The following is a 19,424-nucleotide window of genomic DNA, read 5'->3' as shown; positions in this document are numbered from 1 at the left end:
AATCACTAGTGGAAAGCTGTTTTGTCAGCTTCAAGTGTGTAGAGTAATTTCTAAAGTGTGATTTGTTGCTGTTCAAGTATAACAACAAAAATATGTAGGCAGGCAAAGCTGCCTTTTCATGATGTTTACATTTATGCAGGGACGGCATAGCTGAACCCCACACTGATGCCTGCTATCCAGCCTATTACTGCTTAAAATCCAAGCCAGTTTACTTTCTATTTTCTTAGGCTGTTCTCTTTGAAGTAGCATTTCTCACATACATGAATATTTTGTAGAGCTGTTGGCAGGTAACATCCTGAAGAATGAACAAATCTAAAAGTGTATTTTTACCAAAAGAGCCCAAATTTAAAGGTTGTCTCGCTGTGATACCTGTTCTGACTGGGAGCTTACTGTCTGTCTTGGAACGTGCTAATTCTGGATCTTGATGTGATCACTAGGAGAAAGTCCTGTTGTGACTGTAAGAAGGCTGGCTTTACAGCACGTTGTGGTAGTGGCAGGGGGGATGGAGAAGGTTGTTGGTGGAGCCTGTGCTCTCACCTAAGCATCCCTGTTGGAGCTTTAGATAAGGACGGGTGTGAGGGCTCTGCTGTTTTACAAATAAACTGCTATCTTTTATCTTTCTCTAAATGGGGCGCTCACACACCTTAGCACTGTAATGAGGGCACGCCCAGTGTCATGCTTAATGGTTGTCTGGCTTTAGGTGTCTCTCCTGATATGAGTATTTCCCAATCACTGACTTGTGTTGGCTGAGGAAAGCAAAAAATCTTGCACAATGATTGAAAAAAGCCTTTCTTGGATTTGCTTCCAAAAACCTAAGTCAATATCACGTACACCTCCTTGTCATTTTGTACATTAGCTGTTTGCCACAATGGTCTTCTAAGTCTTTGCTTTCCACTCGTGACAGATTTCAAGGACTAGGCTTTGCCACTCAGTTACTGTTAAGCTGCTGCAAATGAGTGATTTTGAAATCCCAGGAAGGCATGAATTAGGATTTCCTCCTTAATAAAAAAGAGAAGTAAACAGCTAGAGAAGTAATGACTAATATTACTGAGCATGAGCAAAAAAAAAAAGGAAATAAATATTGGCCTGAAAGGGGTGGAAAATAAATGAAGGAAATATTATTAAATGTACCTTGAAGATGAGTGGTCTCAAAAGCACCACATGGTCAGGGGAGAAAGTGTTTTACCCTGCTGTGTGAGATCTGAGAGTAGCACTGAGCCACTTGTAAATGCCATCCATGGCTGAGGGAAGTGAAGACTTCGAAAGTTCAGGAGGCTTATCAAAGGTGGATTTGGTAAGACTGGGTCGAGCCCCGTGCTCCAAATTACATACCATTTCCCCTTTCTTCAAGCTCCAAACACAGAAAGAAGGAAACAATAACACAAGAGTCCTGAATGAACCAGGAATCTCATTCCTGGCAGGAATCTCCCCATTCCTGTCTGGTCTGTTTCCCCGCCCCAGCAGCCTCACCCTGTTCAGCGCTTATGCTTGATGCTATTTTACAGGAGCAGATACTGCTCCTTCCTCCCTGCGCTGCTCAGGAGCCTCACTGCTGGAGGTGTGCGCTTGTACTGGCCACTTCTCATGGGTGTGCTTCCCATTTTACAAGCTGGGATGTGAGAAGCAGGGAATATGGCAGCTTGGTGCACAAGGGAAGGCTGTACAAGGTTTCCAAGTGTCTCTTCATTCCACTCATTCTTCCTCTTTTGCTCTTCAGCCACCTTGCCCCTGTTATAGATAAGAGTTGATCTGGCCAAATTAAAAATGAAAAATAGAAATTTTATTACAGCGATTGAGTTCTCTCTGAGCCAGCCACATGGAAAAGGACAGCGCCGAGCCCGGGATCGGTGCTGGGTGTGTCACAGAGGGGACAGCCTCAGCAGAGGTTCCCCCTGAGCCCACACACCACCCTCCCCTACAAGCGGTTTTTATAGGGAATATTCCGCCCAAGGCCGGGATTTCGGCAATCCAGTCTTTTCTTCCCATTCAAAGTCCCACATATTCATAAAGTCTCTTTTCTCTGTATTGGGGTGGAACAATCCGGTGCCGGGTGCTGATGAATCTCCCTGATGGAGTTACTGGAACGCAGCATTCAGATGTATGAGCCTGGATCAACACCTGGGCGTTCCTGTATCACCTCGAGAAATGACCCGTCTCCGGGCCAGCCACATGTGTTCGTTTGCAAATGAGGTTTTGGCAGGGACTGGTTTTCGAGTACGTGGGGGCAACTCCCAATGCCGATGTGTGTGCTTCTAACAATATCAAATATTACATGCATCATATTGTATCAGCGTGAATTATATTCATTACACTTAACACCCCTATTTTCCCTAACACTCTGGCACACACATTTATGTACTTTACTGCCCATGCAATAAATTAATTGACCATTAAACACCTTATATAACAAAAATATAGTGCTAGTATATTCAAGGGATGTGACTGGTGGTAGTGTTTTTAGACTTGTGATAGTTCCAAAACTTTTGGGCTTAGTTACAGCTGTGCTACTTTGCAAGGAGTGGGGAGGGAGAGATGCTGTGGTTTGACAGAGGCAGGTAGTGCAGTGACTGCAATGAGTGAAGGGCACAGTGAAGGCTTCCAGGCCTATAGCAATAGTTTTCACAATTGTCTGACTAGAACATCAGGCTTTGCAGAAATCAGCTCTATAAACCCTTTTTTTTTTTTCCCAAGGGAGCCCCCAGAAACCACTAGCTTCAGGAAATTCTGGCTTTGGAAACATTGTTTTTGAAAAATACTTGCTCAAGAACAGTGTGTTTTGCATCTTAATGATGTAAGAACATTTTATGTGTCTGTGCATGCTTAACAGAAATAGAGAAGAAATTCTGATACCACAAAATCCCTTGGGTTTCTAACGAAAGAATTTTGTTTAATGGGTTGGGAAAGGTAATTAGGGATGATCAAATGTGGGGGAGCAGGGAGGCTCTCTTTGCTTCTAGCATTCTGTGGCATACCGGGGACAGAAAGGCGGTAGCTTGAGTGATAAAGAATCAGTTAAGCATCCTACCGGAAGATAAGCTGTTGCTTTTGGGGAAGTGCTAGAGTGCTTTGGGGTGGAGCTGCTTGTTCAGATAGCTTCTGTGATTATTTTAAGTCAGATTCACTCAATTCTCCCTGATAGCACAGCCTCTCCATGTACTAATGGACATCAGGTTTAACCATGTCCCCACAGCCACACTGCATCCCGGTATTCTTTGGAAGCTGGGCCATAGTAAGACCTGAACTTTGGGAGGTGGGTTGTGGATCACATCCTCCACTTTGTTAGTGCTTTTAACAGAGACAGATGCTTTGTGTTCTTCCAGAATCCGTAGTCTGGACTTCCCTTTGTCCAAAGAACAATTCAGCAGCTAACCTATTTGTTTGTGTAACTGTATTGGCCAGGAGAAGGTATTTTCCTAGTGATGGTTTCTTTGCTGTTATATTGCTGTTGATATCAATAATAGGGAGCATTTGATTTTTAAAACAATAAATATGTTTGTCTAGTGGAAATTTTTTTCCCTATAAAACACATGCACCAGTTCCATTTCTTCGATAGATTACTTCCTTAGCCTCCAAGACATTATAAAGCTATTTGTAAACTCATTATTTTTATGTTCTGCACTAAGAATGACAGGGCTTGGAAGAAACGTGTAGTCAACAAGACTGTAGGCTTTCCCAAGGATTTCAAGCTCCTGTGTGAAACCAAAAAGGAACCTGGGATGAGACCCAGCACAGTAACATCTGCCCCACATATCTGATGGCCCAAAAATTTGACAGTCTCCAACACTTGGAGGCTCCAAAATTCAGAAGCTGTTTATGTTTAAATTCTGTCCTGTTACATCTGAATCTCCCTCTAGCTCTTCTACTTAGCTTTTGGTTCAATATTCCAGCATCCAGTCTCAGTCCCTTCCATGCTCTTGGCATCCTAGTTTCTTTCCTCTCTTTTTTGCTTTCCAATGTCATTTATTGCCTAATGACAATCTTAAAGAAAACATTAATTGTTTAGAAAGAGAGTCATGAAAGGAATATGCCATGCAACTGTTCTCATGGCAGTAGCTTTCTTGTATGTTGTAAAGGCCTCCTGTAATTTCTTTGCACTCTTTTCACAAATGCGGACAGCACTTCAAGTGTTTTTGCAAACCAGGTGTAAATGGGTCATTTTAGATGCATACTCAATATAAATGTTAAAGAGTCTGGTAGGAAAAGAAAGAAACTAATTCCCACAGAGTCAAGCAATAAGGGTTATTATTAATAAGGGAAGAGCAAAGGGAGAGGATTAAGGCTGATCAGACCTTTCCAGCTGCTTGCAGCTTCAGCTGTGCAGCCATAATGATCTAACAACATAATAGGATATTTTTTCTGAAATATCTTCATATTTTGATATTGGTTTGGATAAAAACTAATTAAAAGGAAACTTCATTGACTCCAGCCTGTTTCACTTGTAGCAGCACAGGAGTTTGGGCATTTTTCATTGTGCATGTGTTCATGGAAAGTGCAATTGCAATTTTCACTCAGGAAAAAGTTGAGATTTGGTTTTCAGTCAAATTCTCTGCCAATTGCTCTACCTGTTGCTTCAGGTGCACCACAGATAAGACCTCCTCATCCTCAGTTCCTGGCTTCTTTTCTCCTTGGTTTCAAGCCTGAGAAATGTGTTGCTTTGCACCTGCTCTCTCAGATGATAATCACAGGTCTCGGATCCACGCCCTTGTTTCTGTCATCTGCCCTGCTATGTGATGAGCTCAATGCATTGGAAGCAGGAAACACTGAGGACATCTTTCTGCAGCTGAGGTGTCACCACTGTGTGGGCACATGCAAGAGTCTCTGACTCTTGTGGAAGTGCTTTGAGCGTGTTGCATGAGACTACATGCAAGGCTGAGATTTTTCACATAGCTCAATATATAAGGTTGATCTAAAGTCATTGCCCTCTAAACACCTGGAAATCTCTAAATATTCGGGTAATTAAATTTTGGACAGTAAAGCCTTTACATAAAGAGCAGATAGTAATTTAATTTGGCTTGAAAGATTCAGCATGTCAGATCTTTAAGCTCAGCCTCCGCTTAGCACAGCAACAGCCCATCCTACTACTCATGACAGCAAATAAATGTATTGGGGGATTGGGTTAGCTACACACACATAACCCATGGCTGAGCTCCAGTGCAAAAATAAATAGTATACAAGAGATAGAAACAAGAATGGCCTTTGAAAGAGGAATTTTGAAGCATTCTGAGGGCATGTAGCAGTGGCATTAGGTAAGCCAAAGATCTCCTGGAATCAACATTTGCAAGGAATATCAAGGGAATCAAGAACAGATCTTACTGCTACAGTAGTAGTGGGGAATGAACAAGGAAAACATGTCCCAACATCCCATGACTTAGTGACCACAGGTAAGATGTACTCTGTGCTTTCTTTGACTCACTTTTTATGATCAAAGTCATCCAAGCCTCAGTGTTGTCAAACTACCAGCAGTGAAAGAAGGTTGAGTCATGGATGTCTTGAGAAATGGCAACCCATACATGGGATCAGGAAGGAAGCACTCATGAGTGGTCAGTGATATCACATACTATCAGCTTTGGAAGCTCCCAAGCATCAAAGATCCCTGAAAACTGAAGAGAAATGTCCCACCTGTCTTCAAAAGGCAGATAATTTCTGACAGAGGTCACTTTTGGGAGCATAGAGAGGAAGGTGATTTGGAACAGCAAGCATAGATGTACCAGAGATAAATAATGTTTGACTGACTTTCTTCTATGCTGAGATGACTAGATTTTTCTGTGAGAGGTAAGTGATAGATGTCACCTACCTTGACACTGGTCATACCACAGTCATGTGCTACTTGGGACATTACAGTCTCGACGGCAGACTACTCTATGGGTAATAACTGGCTGGGTCATCAGGCTCAAAGAGTGATGGTTAATGGTTCATACATTGCTGCAGGCTGGAGGGGTTTCACTTGTGTGGAGAGGGAGTGGGAATCAAAATATGGGCTACAGCAATGGGATATATGGAGCCTTTCAGGGCAAAACCCTGAGTGCCCTGCTGGGAATTTGGCCTTGACCTGCCTTTAAAATATGAAGATGAAACAGAGACCATCCAGTCAAAGTGAGTCTGTGACCTTTCAATGCAAGGAGGCAGCATTTCTATGGTGAGTCAGCAACAGTGATCCAAAAATGGATGGAATTGATGCAGAACCTCAGTTAGGCTTCTATGAATATTTGTCTGACAAGCAGCTTATTTGTCTTCAATAGAGGTAATGGGTAATAGAAAGCCATGGCGTGGCTACTGCTATTGCCTGTCTATTTACATCCCTTCAGCATGAGAATTAATTACCTCTGCAAGCTTTAAGTGGCAGTCTGGCTTTCAGAAATGAGAAAGGTGAAATGCATCTTCTACCTGTGATGTCAGCGAGGGATGTGGCTGGATGTGTTCCATTGCAGAAGCAAGTTCATGATTAATAATGAGCTGAATGATAAGATAATGGTTGCTTAGGGCCTGTTTGGGTCTCTGTGTGAGCTGGCATATACATGACCCAGAGATGACCACAGAGCACTGAACAAAATCAAAACAGTAAATTTATTTCTATTACCTTGTCAAACTAGGGATCCCCAAAGCAGCACCTAGGCAGACCCATTTGAGCAGGGACACCAGAGAACTCAGTTCTTGCTCGGTCCTTGCTGAAGGATCTCTGAACATGCTGTTTTCACCTGTATTTCAGGGGCTGTCACAGGTGTAGATTGCCTCCCTGCTGTGATCTTTCCCACAGCAGGGATGGAATCTCAAGCATGTTCAATTGAATGCCTCTAAGTCTATCTCAGGTCTCTTATTGAAACACAGACATTGAACTTAGCCAACACACAAAGCTAAACAACTATTGGTATATGTGTTTTTCCACACCTCAGCTGCAGATCACTTCATCATGTTTATAATTCTTCTCAACAATCTTCTGTTACATTCCCACAGTTTCTATAAAATCAGACTTTTCGCCAGAAAAATGTTTAGCATCATGCTGCCTCTCTCACAGCTTGCTCTTTGCATGTGTGCAGTGGTGTTTTGAATCCTAGTTTAATAGGATATAAGACAACTGTAAAGATCCTAATTCATCATGATATGCAGGTCTGTATCTTCTGCCAATAGACATACAAACTTTCTCGTGGATTTTTGTATTTTACCTTCCTTTTCAAGAAAAGTAATTTTTGTTGTGGCTAGGACAGTGGCATTAACCAGCAAAGCAGAAAATTAAATTTCCCTACAATGACCAGTGGCACAGCCAGAGAATTTCTGCCATTCCTGGCAGCTAATTTGTCCACAGAAAATATTTTGAGAAAGCAACCCAGCCAGGAATTTTGTGAGGCTATTGTCTGAGAGCTGTCATTGTGGAATGGATGTGGAATGGAATTGTGCGATGGAATATGGAAGAAAGATGCCAGTTAAGGAGAAGAACAGGCAGCAGGACCAGCAGTGTTTTGTGCCAGACTGAAAAGGAACTGTAGTGTTTTGCACTTAAAGATACATGAATTCAGACATATGACCTTTAGTATAAATCTGTGAGGTGAAGAGTTGAATTTCCAGGGTAGATGCCATCTATATTCACCCATGTCTTCAGAACAAAGTAATATTTAACCTATTCTGACCGGGTGTCTTTCTCCCACCTGAAGTATTTTGAATTTCCTGAACATCCAGTGTAGATGTAATACAGTAATGCCTTATCTGTTTGACTGATCATCTCAGGGATTTTTTGGAAGTCATTCAGCTGTATCCTTGCCTTCATTCTTTTGATCAAGCATAGGCATGTGCTCTGTCATTTCCCCCGCTTCCAAAAATATTGGTCTTCTCCATCAGCCTACCAAGACATGAGGATTTATTCACTTAAAAAGAAAATATGGAAAGACAAATTTGAGATACAGAGCTGAGACTTGTAGCCATTTCAGCTGACATACTGCTGCACTCTGCTTCCTCCAGGAATTTCCACTTGAGTTTTTGCTTCCCTGTTGCTGATTCATAGGGTCTGAAAAGCTGCCGTACATCTCTCCATGTGGCTCACATGTACCTATCTGAGACTTCAGCCTGGCTGATCTCACAGCCCAAAGCTGTCAGCTTTCACCTGGTATCACAGCAGCCACTTTGTACATTCTTGAGCTTCCCTGGCCTGTTCTGCAGGAGAATGCCTCAATCTAGCTTAGAATTTCTATTTCCTGCCCATTTGTCGTCTTTCCACAAAACTTTGATTGTCTTCTGAAAGGAAGACAATCTGCTTCCCCTGTCATCAGCAGGCTGCACTTCCTGCAGGTAAAGGTGAGCTGCAGTCAGGTTCTTATGCACACTGTTGTGGGGGAGATCTGTGAAGATCAGCCACACTGCTGCCTGGAGAGGGCAGGACACAGAGATTTCCACCCAGTCCCAATAGCCATGCATCAGCATTTACATGAGACCTTGGAGGTCAGGAAATACCACCTGAGAAACAATTTTAAGACCACCTATGGCTACACCACCTATGGTCACATTGTCAGCTATTCCCTGAAAGAATCCCAGCCCCATGATCCGATGGAATGCATCTCCTGGTGACCAACCTCAAAACTTTGGGTGCTACTCAGATCCCAACACCAAACTATAAAACAATTCAAAGTGAACCAGATTTTTTGAAGGCATTTCTTGGTGAAAGAATGCATTTGAAAAATCATGTTTCCTCTGCTTTTTGAGATCATATTCATACAAGATTCTGAGTTTGAGCTTTTGAACTTCCAACAATCTCTTGACATCAGTCATGCTCAGAGGGAATGTTTTACTTTGTCTCTGGCACACAATGTGCATCTTCAAGTCTCTTGAAGTCATCTCCTTTTTATAAAAGGGTCTTTATAAATTGCTCCCCTGTGCAATCTTTTCCTTGCATCACTGTTACAGAAACAGCTTGTTTGCTTATGTGGGTGGTAAAAGTGTCTGGGAGTTTCTAGCAGATATAAGGATGTGTTAATCTTGAAGAGGGGAATTTCTTGGCTTTTGATGTATTTTGAACAGAAATGAAACAAAACTCTTCATCAAACTGTTTTAATGCAATCTCCACCCCTTTTCCTCTATTGTAATCACAATAATCCACCCCTCTGGGCCTTAGCCTTGGTTTCTTTCCACTTGCTTTAGGTTACAAAAAACCCTTGAGGAAATAAGCCTTTAAGTACTGGATTGGTGCATCTGTGGGTAAATAAGTAGTAAGGGGTGTTACAAAGCAGATTCTCATTTTTCTCAGTGTAAAACCCAGTTTTATCCCAAATAAGAAATTATTTTATCAAATGATCTGGGAAGAATCCCATGTGGCCAAAACTTCTCTATTGTTACTTTTTGGCTCTCAATACATATTTTAACAGTGTCTTTTCAGGTTGAAGTCAGAACTTTTGCTTCTTAAATCTATTTCTTACCCATAACCAAGCAGAAAGTACAGATTCCAAAACAAAAATATGTGTTTGCCAAAATCTACAACTTTTAAAGAAAAAAGTGAGTTTTTCTGTTTTTCATTCTGAGACAAGTATGATGTTGATATATACCACATCTAATTGCTTTTTCTTAAAATCTGTTTTCAAGTGTTAGAAAATGTAACAATTCCATAATTTGTGTCTATTTTCAGATGTATATTAATGGTGTGCATAGTGTGAAATGTGGGATATGCTATGAGCACTAGCAAGTTAGCAAAATAATTATGAGGTTGTGTCCAGAGACAGGAGACTTGTGCTTTGGGAATGGAGGTGCAGCTTTAATAAAATCTAATTTCACCTTGGGTTGAACCTATTGTCCAAGAAGAGGTGTAATTTATTACCTCCCTGAAGAGGAATTAATTGAACTCCTTGCATCTCTTACTCACCACTGAAAGGTAAAGAAATAAAACTGTGCACATGATGACTGTTGAGCCAAAGATATTCAGGATCAAGAAGGGCTTCAGGGAGGCTGTCTTTTTTCCACATGCCTATTGTAAGGATGGGGAGCTGAACAGACTGGCCCCTTGGTCCTTGAGCAGAGGATTTGTTGTTACAGCAGCAGTTTTCAGCATAAAGTAATGTCTGCAAGATCATTCCACTTCCCTGCATGTGTAATGTCTTCCAAAGCACACAAAGGTCGCCTGTCCCTTTCCAACAAAAATGTTCTCTGCACTTCATTAGTGTCTTGACTCTTAATCTCATCTCTGTTGAGATGTGAGAAATCTTTTCCTTTTAATTGTGTTCCTCTTCACCTCTATGATTTAGTAAAGAAATCACAGTAGGTTTTGCACCAGAGATACATCTCTGGAGTTTATGCAAGAATTAAAGTCAACAGACACTCTACTAGTGATAGTATGACAGTATAGTATGACCAAGCATGACAGATCAAAAATGGAGCTCTTTTAGCTTCCATCTTATCCCCAACCCAAAGTATCCATTCATTTACACTTTTGAAAATCTTGTATTAACTTCCTTATGCTTCCACCACAGCATAATTAAATCAAGCAAGTCAGAAGGCAAAAAATAGCTTTATCAACAGGTAGAAAACATTTTAAAATTTGCAGAGATAAGGTAACATTAGGAGGTTTTTATATCTGTGATTCAATATTACCAAAGACCTTTAGAATTCTTGTATGTGGGCTGAGAATCACATGGGTTTATTTAAGTAAATTGAAGCATAATTTCAATCTGTTTTTTTGGGATCATTATCAGAGACTTGGGCTTTTTTTACTCTTTCAATGTGTACCTGCTGAGAACCAGTGTTATAAGCTTGTGATTTTGTTGTAAAGATGTTAACATCTATAGGAAACAAAATTTCAATCGGTGGCAAGTTATGCAGATTTTTAAAACATCAGGTAGGCTTATTTGATATTATTCCCCACTGAACATTTTGTAGCTGTCTGAAATGTATGTGACTGGGGAGAGGAGTGTTACATGAGGGGAAAACCCCACCTACATAGTTTGAGCTTTCAGCATAGTAGCATTATAAAATCTTGGCTGCTTTCCTACAGAAACAAAATTTATATAGTGATGCTATCTGTCTGTCAACTCCTTAACAGCTTGTGAACTCATGAGCCATTTTTTTATCATCCACTCTTTGCTTTAAGTGGGCTTTTGGACACATGAGAAAGGCCCAGCACCTTCTCTGCTGAAATAGAAGCTGCAGTGTGAACTCATTGCAGTGACCTGGGCAATCTGCAGCAGGAAGGAGATTTAACCTATGCTCCAAAAAAGAGAAGTTTCCATCAGAGTGTTCCTTTATATTACATGAAAGCCAACATGAGACACACATAAACACCCCAGAAGTTATTATTCCCAGAGCTCACAGTGCCCTGTTTACTTCTGCTCCCACTCATTTCTGCATGGTGTGTATCTTACCATTGCATTTCTCAGAAATGTGTTTAGTCCATAAACTTTGAGATAATGACACTTCATTTTGTTCTCTACTTGTGAAATACTTGGTACACAAGGGATCAGTGTCTATTCAGGGTACCAAGTGTGCCACTTTTTCAAATATCAGTGATTTTTCATCAGTATTGTGTAAAGCAGTTGCCCTGTCTCATGTTCTAGTTGATACTACTAAGTGAGAATAAAGTGTGTTTTGATGTCATTTCTCATGGGACATTTCTGTTCTACTAGTCTATCCAACAGATGAAACTTGAATTCCTGTTAAATGTTACTATTTTTCCATATAATTCTCTTCTAACCCGGTCAGGCATCAGTTCATCTTTAGAGCAGTCTGAGCCAAAGAGGATCAGACTTGGAACTTTGCAGTTCCAAACCCGTCTTTGTCATCTGGCTGGTGTTTCTCCTGTTCACAAGGGCCGTGTGATTTCAGTTCACCTCCTGTTCATCAAGTTTCTCACCTGCTCAGCAACAGCATTCTCATTGGAGCTGTGTCTCAGGACACCAGTTTAAAGAGACAGAAATGCAAACCTCTCACTCCGTGACAGGTAATTTGTGTGAGCTCAGGCTGGAGGTTGATGGACAGGCATTTTAGAGGGCTTTGAGTACTTCTAATTTATGCAATTAACATGAACATGATGAGAATATTTTATTTTTCAGGGCTACACACAGAATTAGTTTAATAGTGTGTAAAGACTTTAAGCTTTTAACCAGATATCCAAGAAGGCTTGTGCCTTTAAAATATAGCCTAAAGAGACTGACAGAGGATAGTTTGAGGGTTCTTTAGTTTTCTTTTTTTATTCAATGTTTTTTTTGTGGGAGGAGCTAATAATCTCTGCACTTTGTTACTTCTCAATAAATAAATCACCATGATTAACTGACAATAATTTAATAATTTGTTCACAGACTTCACTGTTTGCTGCTTATTCCCGTATTTCTTTTTTCTAGCCCTGGATATCTTCCTGGTTTATGGCTACATTTCAAGGCTACATTTAATCATTCTGCACAGTGTGTGGCATTCTTGGGTGTGCTACATCCCCACTTAGATGCATGGCCAAAAAAAAAAAAAAGATACATTTTCCACAGGAAAATGTGGAAAGAAATTGCACGGTTTGCAATGCAGTATTTCAGCAGAGGTGGGCATCGGTCATCTGTAACAAATTATATTTTCCAACTGTACTTTCTTGGAATAGGAGACAGCTTTATGAGAATACGAAAATATGGTGATAAAAATATTTACCAAATCTGATGATAAATCTTCTGACACAATTTCTTGAAACTTGTGGTAGAAGCAAAGAAACCAATGTTACTTTCTGTGCTGTTGGATAAAAGGAATATTTTTCTTAACTTGAAGGAGATGCTGGTGTCTTGTTTCTTAATTAGCTTCATTTAGCCATGGTTAAAACAAGCTGACACACCTGTGCTTTATCTATTCACATCTTCTCACAGATCATTGCAAAACTGAATAGGAGTTTGTGATTTTGGAGGGTTTTTCAGTCCTATTCTTCAACATGTAAGGTTTATCAGAGCTCATAAACAACAGTGTTTTAACAGTTGAGTAGGTAAAAACATTAGCAGTGCATTGAAACAGTCTGAGTTTTGAAAAGAGAATTCAATTGAGTGGGGAAGATGGAAGGAATAAAAAAGTGCATACACATGAAAGGCTTTGAAAGGGAAGGATGTCTCAAACACTGACAGAAACAGGTCTTTATGTATGGATACTGGTCACTTTTGCATTGGAAAAATGAATTCTCAAGCTACCTGATATCTAATTTACTTAATACTGGTTAGTTTCATATTAAGGGTGATCATCAGATGATGATCATATGATGATCATATGATTATGTCATAAGAATTTTACAACTATAAACAACTATAAACTTTGGTTTAGGTCCCACTTTCACACCTGAGAAAGACATACTTGGAAATGAGACACTCATGTCTGCAGCAATTTGTAATTATTCAGGTGTCAATATTGGGGACAAGGAATCAGAGTTGAAATTTAACTCCTCCTCATTTTCAAGCCCAGGTCAGTGCAATCTCTGTTAGTGAATCACAGAATCCCAGAATAATGAGGTTGGAAGAGACCTCTGAGATCATCAAGTCCAGCCTGTGCCCTGACACCACAACTAGACTATAGCACCAAGTGCCAAGTCCAGTCTTTTTTTAAACATATCCAGAGATGGTGATTCCACCACCTCCCTAGGAAGACAATTCCAGTATTTTATTATTTCAGTGAAAATTTTTTCCTAATATCCAACCTAAACCTTCCCTGACGTAGCTTGAGACTGTGTCCTCTTGTTCTGTCAGTGCTGCCCAATGGAAGAGACCAACCCCACCTGTGCAACCTCCCTTCAGGAGCTGTAGAGAGCAATGAGGTCACCTCTGAGCTTCCTCTTCTCCAGGATAAACAACCCCAACTCCCTCAAACATTCTTCACAGGGTTTGTGTTCCCAGCCCCTCTCCAGCCTTGTTGCCTCCTCTGGATGTGCTCAAGGGTCTCAATGTCCTTCCCAAACTGAGGGGCCAGAACTGGGCACAGCACTCCAGCTGTGCCCTCACCAGTGCTGAGTACAGGGGGAGAATGAGCTCCCTGCTCCTGCTGGCCACCCCATTCCTGATCCAGGCCAGGATGCCATTGGCCTTCTTGGCCACTGAGGCACATTGCTGGTCATATCCAACCAGCTGTGGACCAGCACCCCCAGGTCCCTTTCCACTTGAAACTGTCCAGCCACTCTGTCCCCAGCTTGTAACGTTGTAGGGGATTTTTGTGGCCAAAATGTAGAACTTGACACATGGACTTATTAAACATCATGCTGTTGGACTCTGCCCATCCATCCAACCGCTCTAAGTCTCTCTGCAGAGCCCTCCTACCTTCCAACAGATCAACACAAGCTCCCAGCTCAGTGTCATCACAGAGAGCTCTCTCCAAGTGCCATGGGCCGGGTGGAAATGAGGGAGTCAGATAAAGCAGTGGCTGGACCGGAGAGTCCGGCTCGCTGGGCTGTGCCGCGCTGCAGTCAGCAGGGCTCAGCAGTGTGGTGGGGCTCGGGTGGAGGCAGGTGGAGCTGCCCGAGGGAGCAAAATGCGCTGTGAGAACTGGGGCAGGGGCGTGCCGGGTGCGCTGGGGTTGCTGGCGTAGCCCCTGGCTACGGAGGGAAAGCCAAGAGGAGGTGAAAGGGTGGACGAGTTGAGTCTGTGGCAGGTGATCTCAGCCAGGATGATGGCCAGGAACCACGGGGAGGAGTGACTCAAGGAGGGGAAGATGGAGATCTGTAAGCAACTGCAGTCTTGAAGGGAGTTGGTTTTCTTTTTGGTTTTCTTTCTTCATAAATAGCAAAGAAATAAGGCTGTAAAGTGCGTAGCTGCAGAATCACAAATAATTTCACAGCTAGCATGTGTATTGACTAGCGTGTAGCACTTGGAAATAAAATACTTGAGTGTTGACTGAACGTTTAGTTAAAACAGAACAGCTGCTACTGCCAGCTCCATTCTATACTCCCATTAGGAAAATTCTAGCTCTTTTGTAACTGGTGCAATACTTTTCTTCACTTTGTCCAAGTGTGTAAGAGTGTTTTAATCCATTTTGTCATACATTCTTCAAAGGTATACTTAAAATTTTAAACATTTTCTTTCTAGCTCCAAAACTGTAATGTTTCTGGGGAAATGTGGTGTCCTCTGCAGCGTACCTCATGAGATACTAAAAGCAGATTTGAAGGTTGTGTGGGACTGAGCTGGATCTTAGGAAATGAGGATAGAATTGTAAGCATTTGTGTAGGAATGCAAGACTTCCACATTATTCTACTGAGATTTGTAACACAGGAAATAGTTGTTAGCACTTAACTCAAGTTCGCTACAGAGACAAAGGAACATATATGGAATTTCAAAGTAATTCCACTCAGCTTTGCAAACTAAGTGGTCAGATTTTTGGAATGGCTCCCACAGAAAATAAAAATATTTCAAAATTCTGTGGTTTATGATCTTCTGTCTTGATGGTGCAGGAATGCCTGTGTCAAATATTTTCCATTCCTGGTGTGCATTTATTCTCCCAGAGGTTGTGCTCTGTTTTAATGTAAATAATCTATATGGTGTGATGCACCTGAGAGAAGATACTTTAAAGATTTTATGTTCCGTTCTAGTCAAGACCTATGTGATAGTCTGAATTTTAAGCATAATTATCTTTTCTTCCTGTACATCTTCACTGCAATGTCTGTTGCAATTTCAGTTCTCTTGGTGTAGGAGCCAACCTTACCTCCTTAGCTGATAGAATCCCAATTTGGATACTCTTCCATTGATCAATTTTTTTAAAATGAAATTCTGATCTGTTTTGTTCATAAACAAATAACAGAGGATACTGGATTTTACCCCACGCTTTCATTTACTGGGATTCTGTCAGAATAAAGCAGAAATGCATTGGTCAAGGCAGACCTTTAAGTAAAGTACTCGTAGAGAATCTATGTTTTAGAAAATTTGATGTGAAGTGATATCATCTCTTGGCATGCTTTTGTCTGGCTCTTCCAAATTTGGCATGACTTTTTGCTGGTACCTTTGAAGGTCTCTTGGGGAAGCCATTGCATTTCACTGGACATTTCTGTATCATTTTCACACAACAGCTCCAGTGGACATGGCTGTACTGAGCACTGGGCTTAGTCTGAACTGCCTTCATCCAAAATGGGAAAACTTCCATTCACTTCTCTCTTGATTTAAAGCTAGAGCTCACAGAGCACTTCAGGGATTAGGCAGTATTTCTGGAAGCAAAATTCATAGTTTTTCAAAGTTTCTCTAGGGCTTTGTTCTGGTGCTCACAGCTGTGCTTCCCGAGCACCAAGTCACACTTTCTTCAGAGCTCATACTGCCTTAGCTGCAGTCCCCACTGAGACTGGGGATTTGCCTCCTAAGCAGAATACAGCCAAAAAATTATGGCACAGGAAGTGCAAATAGTATTTTACTATACTGTCTTCCAGCAGCTTCAGAGATTAGCTTTGGTCCATGAAGATAAAGAAAAAAGAGGAGTGGAAAAAGAGACAAAATTATCTTGTATGAATTTGGTCCTCAGAGGGGGATATTCTTGAATTATGATGGTTGTCTTGCATGTCCTGGTTGCCATTCTTGATTTTATATCAACTGATTTTTTTTTGCACAGGCTGATGTTATTCCATTTGTGCATAAGGGAGCTATCAGGATGGGTACATAAAATTTCTTAATTATTATTAATTTCATATTGAGTATGAGGGGAGTTCCCAGCTGTCCTCATGGACTGGGAAAGAATGTAAAATCAGGAGTTGTCAGATTATACTAATATTGTTTCAGAATTCACTGTAAAGCATTATGTCTGAAATCTCTGAATAGTAACCTACAGCAGTGTCTCCTTGGACAGATTTTGCTAGAAGTTTCTGTCATGGGAGCTCAAATAGTTTGTTGGGTTTTTTTCCCTATTGTAGCTGAACTTTATAATTCTTTATTAACTGATTTCTATCATGGAACATGCTACTGGGATCATTTTGCATATATGGACATTTTTCACAAGTAAATTATATTTTTCTCTGCTGGACGGTAGGCTGTAAGTATGTAATTCATCCTCTCAGGGGAGTTCCTGGACAAACTAAAGTTGTTGGAACAAATTTGAGACCTCTCTCCACTGCAGTTGAGAGAGAAAACTGGGACCTTTTGTCATTGTTCATTATTTGCCTCTTTGCAGAAATATATTTGTAGCAGTCATTATAGAAGGGCACAACATTTCTCTTGTGCTCAGGTTTGTATTTTAGGGTGGTTTTTTTTTTTTTTTTTCAGATGTGGAAGGGTAGAGGAAAAACATGAGGTCTTCTTTATCTTCTGTGTGAACTTTTACTGTTATTTGCTTATCATGTATAAGTTTTATCAGTAGCTTCTTTCTTTCAGAAGTAAGCCACTACTTTACCAGTATTTAAAAATCTTTACATTTTGTTTGGCTTCAAAACCACATTCCATTTACATGAGCCTTCCTTTTGAATTGTGTTGACAAGAAATCAGATTGGTGTCTAGGCATCTCTGTTGCACTTGAAACATATCTGGTAGCTCAGGAGAGTGTGTTCTTGATCAGAGCTTCTAGATCCTTCTAAATGACCCTGCCAGTCTTTGCTTTGCCAACTATTGTTGCTGTACTTCCCGAATTTCATTGATAAATTTAATTTTACATAGAAAGTCTGTACCTATTTCCTTCATCCATTATCTATGAATTAAAGGTTCTTTCTATCTGCTTACATTTCACCCTCTGAAAATATGTACCAGCTGTTTTTGCAGTTCTCAGTCATTTCTGTTCCACATTTCATGTCATAATGAGCTTTAGGATCATGAGGTAAGTAAGAAAAATAGGAGATGAAGCTTAAAAGTATTTTGAGATGTTATCTAGTCCATTTCTGAAGATCAGTTTTATTGACGGCTAATTTTCTGCTGGAATATCTTGAAGGCTATTCTGGTGCCTCTTCATTCGTAAGATGTGTCACTGTATTTTGGGGTTTTGTTAAGACTGACAGCACTGCTTTCTTCTGTCTTCTGATAGACAATATCAGCTTTTGTCCCTACTAGAGGTTTATATCAATCTTAAACACCTCCATTGCTCTAGATTCACATTTAACTGATTTTATCAGTACAAAGTTCTTTCTAATATCCGATTTAGATCACTTTGGGTGTAATTTAAATATATTGATGCTTAACAGAGCACAGATTACTGTCTTTCTTTTGCAGTTATCTTTTACATTTGAAGACCCTTAGGCTGACAGCCATTAGGATTTTCTCTTTTTTCTTTTCTCATAACTTACTTGACCAGTAAGTAATTTTATTTTCCCAGTTCTGCATTAGAACTGCTTAGTAGCTCTAGAATGGTTTGTCCTTTTGCCCTTAACATGAGTTTCTTAAGAGATGGCTGTTTTTTCTCTAACTCCTTTTACTTGCAATGTTGCTTCCTATAGCAATATCTGCTAATTCTGGGTACAGTTATGCTCTCCTGAAACCTGTGCTTCTGATGTTCCATTTCCTGCTTTTCCTAAGTCCCTTGATTTCTACCATTTTATGATCAGTATAAATGAAAACCTTGAGTTACTACACTGTTAATGTCTCCTGAAATTACTTCCAAAGTGCAGCAATGTTTTAAGTATTGTCTTCTGATTTGCCCCATAGCAATATGGGAAGAAATAATAATGGAGGTAAGGGGAAGACTTGTGAAATGCCTATAAGCATTTTTTTCCACAAGTAGTGATTTCATATTATATCCAGCATCTTCCAACCACCCTGGAACATCCCACCACGTCCTTTCTTTCCAGAGGGCCAAGAGGCAAAATGTGCTGAACCTTGTTCATACCTAAAGAGATGCTGGTTTATGTGTTATTTCAATTGTGCTTGTGTAATTCACTCAAGAATGGCTAAAGAGCCAAGTTTTTGCTGTCTGTCCTTCAGTTCAGGGATTTGGATCCCTTTGTGCTATCAAGGTCACATTTTCCTGAAGTTTTTAGAAGAGTTGATATCATCAAGGCCTAATCAGATTTGATTGAAATTGCTCTGTGAGCTCAAAAGCTTTAGTGGATGGGTACTTGCAGAGGGGTAACAGGAGGGAATAGGCCATTGCTTTCTTAAAAAAAAAAAAAAAAAAAAGGTTAAGATTGTTCAAATGCAAAGGCTGATTTTCAACTCTCTTTTTTGCTATGCATTTGAAAAGGTGTCTTCCTTTGCTGAAACAACAAAACGCTTCAGTCACCCTTTTACCTCAGCAATCTTGCACCTGACTTTTGTCTCTTGAACTTCTCATGTGCTTCTTTTTCCTAACTCTTGTCTTTTCAGCCAAGAACTACAGGATCTAGGTGTTTACCTCTAGGTAGACATTGATCCACTGGTGAAAATCAGTGAGGTGAGGACTTCCCTTTTTGTCTGTATCTAGGCTGCTGTTAAACCTGAAGAGAGCATTTATTTAAGGGTGTTTCTGCAAACCTGGGTAGGTACAGAAGGTTCAGATGAGTGAAAGCCATCAGGTCTCATGTTCAGTGTTATGACTTAGATAATTACTGGGACAACTTATAAAGAGCATTTCCGTGTATA

General features: G+C 40.6%; 1 protein-coding gene across 1 annotated transcript in view; it reads left to right on the top strand.

Annotated features, from left to right (window-relative positions):
* Nucleotides 1-19,424, top strand: part of SPTLC3 (serine palmitoyltransferase long chain base subunit 3) — a 150,866-nt gene that overhangs the window by 72,301 nt on the left and 59,141 nt on the right. The window lies entirely within an intron of this gene.

The sequence above is a fragment of the Lonchura striata genome, chromosome 3, assembly GCF_046129695.1.
Source record: "Lonchura striata isolate bLonStr1 chromosome 3, bLonStr1.mat, whole genome shotgun sequence".
Lineage (NCBI taxonomy): Eukaryota > Metazoa > Chordata > Aves > Passeriformes > Estrildidae > Lonchura > Lonchura striata.
The sequence above is the reverse complement of the archived record's forward strand: the minus strand, read 5'-3'. Positions and strand labels throughout refer to the sequence as shown.